Source organism: Myotis nattereri (genome assembly GCF_964212035.1).
Source record: "Myotis nattereri genome assembly, chromosome: 10".
NCBI classification, from domain to species: Eukaryota; Metazoa; Chordata; class Mammalia; order Chiroptera; family Vespertilionidae; genus Myotis; species Myotis nattereri.
Genome location: NC_138085.1, coordinates 61,445,856 through 61,452,014, shown reverse-complemented (window position 1 = coordinate 61,452,014; position 6,159 = coordinate 61,445,856). Strand labels below are relative to the sequence as shown.

The 6,159-nt window shown below is 47.4% G+C and overlaps 1 pseudogene across 1 annotated transcript in view; it reads right to left on the bottom strand.

The window, feature by feature from the left end:
- The window catches only part of LOC308525747 (ferritin light chain-like), a 1,112,779-nt pseudogene that overhangs the window by 675,085 nt on the left and 431,535 nt on the right, over window positions 1-6,159 (bottom strand). The gene's annotated exons all lie outside the window — the stretch shown is intronic.

Genomic DNA, 6,159 nt, shown 5'->3' with positions numbered 1-6,159 from the left:
TTCACGCCCGACGCCTGCCCGCTGGTGAGGGACTCGAGCAGACCTTTCCCCTGCACTCCCTTCCCCCAAGAGCCCCTGCGGGGTACAAGGAGGACAGTGAGCACAGCTGCTCGGCGACATCTGGCCACGGTGCTGCAGTGGCACAAGCTGGCCACAGGATGGCAGCAGAATAAAGACATTCGAAAGGGATTTCTAATCACTGGCCAGAGCCTAAGATTTCTGGGAGCATGAAAACCATACTTGAGGCACCTACAATGTTGCTCATTTATTTCCTTTTGATATGTATTTATATAGGCAACTCAATACAGGATGGGAACAAATAGGTAGCAATCGAGTAACTAGGCCATGCAAGATTGTTTTAAATTGTGTGTTCTCTACCCCAAGTCAATTCTCCTTCCATCATCATTTATCCGCCTTTCCCCCCTCTTCTACTTCCCTACCACCACCCCTTTCCCTCTGATAATCACCATACTGTTGTCTGTGCCTATGAGGTGTGGTTTTTGTTTTCTTAGTCTCTTCACTTTTTTCACCCCGCCCCCAGCCCCCCACCCCTCTGACAGCCGTCAGTCTGTGCTCTGTATCTGTGAGTCTGTTTCTCTTTGGTTTGTTAGATTAGTTGTTCATTAGATTCACATATGAGTGAAATCACATGGTATTTGTCTTTCTCTGCCTGGCTTATTTCACCTAGCATAATACTTTCCAGGTCCATCCATGCTGTTGCAAAAGGTAAGAGTTCATTTTTTTTTTTTACGGCCCAGTAGTATTCCATTGTGTAAATGTACCACAGCTTTTTTATCCACTCGTCTACCGATGGGCACTCTGGCTGCTTCCAAACTAGGCAAGAACGGAGAAGGCCCAGAGGAAGCAAGAACGTAATAGCCAGTGGGATATTCGGCCTCCTCTTCCAGAACCCCCGGACTCTGTGTTTGCCTCTGTCAAGACCGACAGTGACCTAAAAGCTACCAGCGAATTGCATCCCTCTTCTCTGTGTGGGGTGATGTGCCCCAAAAGCCAAACTGAATAATTAAAGCAGTTGTTGAGCATCTACTCTGAGCCAGGCACCGTACAAAACAGTCACAGCAACCTTTGCGGTGGGGTGGGCATTAGCCCAAAGATGAGGAAACGGAGGCACAGACAAGTTTGTATGCTGAGCAAGGCCACACAGCTACTACGTGGTGGAATCTCACGGGGTCAAAAAAGCCTTTTAAATCTTCAGAAGTTAGAAGGCAGACGGCAAGGCCTGAGCCACTGTAAGGCTTGGAATCCCAGGAAGGTTCCAGAAGGTGAAGAGTTTTATAGAGGCTGTGCCAGCTCAGCCAGGCCTCTTACAGCTGCGTCTCACTGGCCCTGGCTGAGTCTCAGGACCAGCCTTGAAGCTCTCACGGTGGCCAGGGTGTGGGATGGTGCAGGCCGAGGTCACATGCTTCATGTCTGAGCATTGAGGACCATTTGACCCAAAACAGGAGCACGGAGAGCAGGGAGGAGATTGTCCCCAAAGGAAAACCAGAGTCTGAAACCAAAAGAGGTGATGGGGTGGGTTTAGGAGGCAAACAGTGTTCACCACAGGTTCCCCAGGTCCTGGCGACTTCGAGTGTGGTCCCCTGGCTGGCAGCATGGGCCTCACCTGGGAACAGGTTAGACAGGCAGCATCTCAGGCCCCACACAGACCCACTGCATCAGAATCTGCATCTTAAGACAATCCCTGGGTGATGTGTATGCACGCTGAAGGGGCAGTGTCCATATACAAGCATCAAACTCGGGACATTCGCACTGTTACATTGTACATGGCCACCATCCAACGGGCAGACCCGATTCAAGGTACACTCATTGCTGACAATGCCCATCGCAGCAAAGGATCCAGGTCAGGATCAAGTGCCGGATCTAGTTGTCAATGCTCTCCTTCAGTTTACAACAATCCTCAACTTTCCTTGACTTCCCTGACTTTGATACATATTTTATGGAATAGCTCTCAATTTGCATTTGTCTGCTATATGTTCATGATTAAATCAAGGTCATGTGCCTTCGGCAGGGATATCACAGAAGCAATGCAGTCATCTCATTGCATCCCATCAGGTGATTTTGATTTGTGCGGCTTTGAGGATGTCCACTTTGATGAAAGGGGTGTGTGTGTGCCAGGCTTCTCCACAGTCCAGTCCCTATTTTCCCTGCTTTTGTAATAAAAAAGCATTTTGTAGGTAGGTGCTTTGAAACTATGTAAAGTTCCCATTCCTCATTAAACTTTCTATTTATTCATTTGAAAATTTATCAATATAAACATGTGGTTTCCTATTATGTTCAATGTGTTGCATCCCTTTACTATCCTTATCAATTTTGATGAGCAAATTGTCCCTGATTTGGCCATGGGAGCCCAGGCAAGCTGGCGTCTGCATCCTTTTGACACATCCCCATCATTCTTTCGCAACAAAGCAGTTGAGGCTCATCTTGTACATTCCCATCCTGTCCTGGAAGCAGCCATTTCTCTAAAGAATATTGGTTCCTCTTGTGGAAAATGGTATTTAAAAGCAAAGATCTGAGTGATAAGTATGCTCATTACTACTGGGGTGTCACTGCTCTCGGGCCTTCTCAGTGGGCAAAGCTAAGGAATATATAGATAGTCTCCACGTTAATGTTTCCACTTCCAATCCAGCACCACTAGTTGATTCTAGTCCTCTCCCTTTTCATAGCTGTAATTCCCTCCTCCAATTGTAAGAAACTTGCCTTCCATTATCCTTAATATTTTCACTCATTTCGTTAATCCCCTGTATATAACCAATCTCCCATCTACACTGCATGCCTTCTGACCCTCCTCACGCTGCTTGGGCTGTAACTCCCATCTCAAACTGTCCCCGTCTGCACAGTGCCTTCCTCACCCTATTCCGGTCCATCACAGTCCCCTACCCCCACCCCCACCCCCACCACTGCCCCCCTACCCACACCCCCACCCCCACCACAGCCCCTGCACCCCACCCACACCCACACCACAGCCCCCCCACCCATACCCATACCACAGCCCCTCCACCCCCACCCCCACTACACTGGTCACCTAATGGTTTTAGGCCTAAATGGAGAAGGGAGAAGGAGGAAGAGAACCTTGGGTTTTTTCTTTAACTCCCCAGTGATTCCAATGTGCAGAGAGGGTGGACAGCCAGAGGCCCACCATCTGTCCCTGTGAGAGGTACGGCCACTCAGTCTGCGGAGGCTGCCATAGCTCGAAGGGCTCTGGTGTGCAGGGCAAAGGGGCCAAGTGCCAGGGCAGCAGAGATGGAGAAACTCCTACAGCCACCTTTTCTTTTCTTTATTTTTTCCCCCTGGAGTATCCCAGTTCTCCACCCTGGTTCCCTGCCCTGGAGCTCTAACCAATGCCGGTGTGGATCTACCCCCAGCAATTCGGATTCCACTGTCTGTTTTTAAAAACTGCTTTCCAGGGCAGGTGAGGCCAGGGAGAGCCAGTGCTCTAAAGGCACATGCAGTTCAGTCAGCCCTCCCTGCGTTGCAAGGGGTAGAGATCTGCTTATGTGTCAGGATCAAGAGCAGGGATTGCAAACTTTTCCTGGTAAGAGTCAGAGAGCAAATATTTTAGGCTTCGCAGCCAGTCTCTGTCGCAACTACTCAACTCCGTTGTTGCAACGTGGAAACCACGGCAGACCACTCCAAAGCATGGGTGGTGGGCCGCGTTCCAATGAAACATTATTTACAGGAACAGGCCCCTGCTGGATTTGGCCCCAGGCTCTAGTCTGTAGACTCTTGATCAAAAGGGAATGGTCTTGAAATTTGCATTTTAAACCTCCCCAACTTCAAGTTATGCTATTGACGGGGACATTTTAATTAAGCAGAAAATAATTACCTGTATTGACTCGAATATTTCCTGATGGGATTTAACTGTTCTGCTTCCTATAAGGATTAGTTAAGACATAATCTTGCCCTGGGTAGAGCTAGTCCCCAGGTCGGGCTCACAGAGGGAGAGCTTGCATTTGCTTTTTTCTTTCTCCCGCTTTTCTTCTGGTTTTGATCGCAGATTAAGCAGCCAGCAGCAGCGCTATTTAAATCTACACCAAATCCAAATGTTAACTACAGACCTGGGGCTTGGGGTTCTACTGAGATTCAAATGAGTCACTTAGCAGAGGGTTCCGCTCAGCCGCCTGTGGCACTGTCCCTCGGGCACCAGAGGCTCCCAGGAAGGAGCAGGGGCTCGGATGTGGGTGAGGAAGTGACTTGCTGGTTGGCCTGTGCTTATTTGGAAAATATATCTACTGCTCATGCCTGAAAAAAAACACAACCCTTATTCAAATCTCAAGTCATCTTCCATTTGTTCTTGAATGATTGATTCTTCCTTTCAAGGGGCCAAGTATAGAGCAGCGTCCCTATCGCACGGGCTGCCTGAGGCAGCTGCTGCGGGAAGGCGGGCAGATGGAGCACAGCCCATTTTTGGCTGGCAGGCCAGGAACAGCGGAGCATGTGGTGTTAGCAGCTAATAATTAAAACACTAATGTTTCAAGTGGTGGGTTGAGATTTTCAAACACACAGCAACTCAACGGCTGGTTAACACTTCTCAGCTTTCTGGTAATAGTGCTCACATTTATTGTTGGTATGATGGTCTTGTCTTCTTGTAAAATTGGAAGTATTCCTTCTTTCCCCAAACTGTAAAGATAAGTTTTCTGGTGTTGATGCCACTCTTGCACTGTGCTCACTCAGCCCGAGGCTATCCTGATTCCCATCACACACCTGAGAGCCCCCCCCCCCCCGCCCCTCCTCTCCTCGCTGCAAACTTGAAAATGTTTACATGTGAGAACACAGGTTTTAAAGAACTTCTTGGGCCTCAACCCCACTATCTAAGCTCTGAGCTACAAAGTGGCGTCTGATCTAATGAAAACAAGGGGTGAGAAAACCCCCCAATGCACACCAGCCATGCATCTCAGAAAGAATTGACTTGGATGGGAGGCAGGTGGTGTGCGTCCATTGATTCACTCAGCGATGCTTCCTGGGCACCCACCAGTGCCAGGCTCTGTCTAACTAATGGGTTTGCAGAGCTCTCGGAGGAACTCATGCTCTTGGGGAGGAAATGACAAAAACAAGTAAATAATGAGAATTTCAGCAAGTGCACACCTGGGGCAGGGCTGGTGCACACACTCCTTTCAAGAGAACTCTAAGCGTGGGTGGGATCAGACCACTGTCCAGATTGTGTTTTTGCTCTACCTGGACACAATGATGTTTCTTTTCTCCATGCAAAGAAGGAAAAGATAAGTGGCTATTTTGAATTTGCTAATGCAGCCATTTCTTTTATTTGTACTGAGGCTACATAATGTGGGCTTTGTAAAGTCTGCAGGATACATTTCTAATGGAAACACTCGCGTGCACGACTACAACAGCAAAGCGATAAATTACCATGATTTTGTACCCCCTGCAGCTCTGAGTTCCATCATACTTCAGGAATGTTGCTTTCACTTATAAAAACTCTACAAATATTGGTTTGCCAGAAAAACAAATATTAAATGAAAATTGTGCTCAAAGACATGAGAAAAAGTGTGCAGTCATTGGAGACTTGAGAAATAAATCGCACCGGGAAGAACAATTTGCGATATATATAGCTTGCTTAATAATTTACTGGAATTTGCAAACATGGCGATTATGCCAGGCAACGGGTATTTGATTAAATTGAAGAAAATAGCCTCACAGTGTAAGCTGTCCAGAGACTGGGAACGCTTGTACTAACGTGAAAAGGTTTTTGTGTTTTTTAAATTAGAATATTCTTAGAGATTCCAATTTTACTTTTAGCTGGAATGCTTGTGTTTTTTTTGTTTTGTGGTTGTTTTTGTGTATTCTCATAGCAACTAAATGACTAGTCAGAGTACTAACATGTGATAGATGGCTGTGATTCTGGGCATATTACTCTGTAAGCCCTTGTTTTCTCACCAGGAATATCAGGCAAGAGGGGTGCCTGGCACATGGTGACATGTTCAATGTTAGATGTGAAGAGCCCACAGAACCGACTATAGGCAACTCGCTTTTCTGTGAACTCAAAGCCAGGATTGTGTTTGGCCTGGGGATATAGACATGAAGCGAAGAGCTTGGTCCGCAGGGAGTCCACAACCTGTGTGTTTTTCAGTGGCTTTGGGAGCCCTGGAAAGAGAATAATTAATATACTGGATGGGGAGAGGGGCC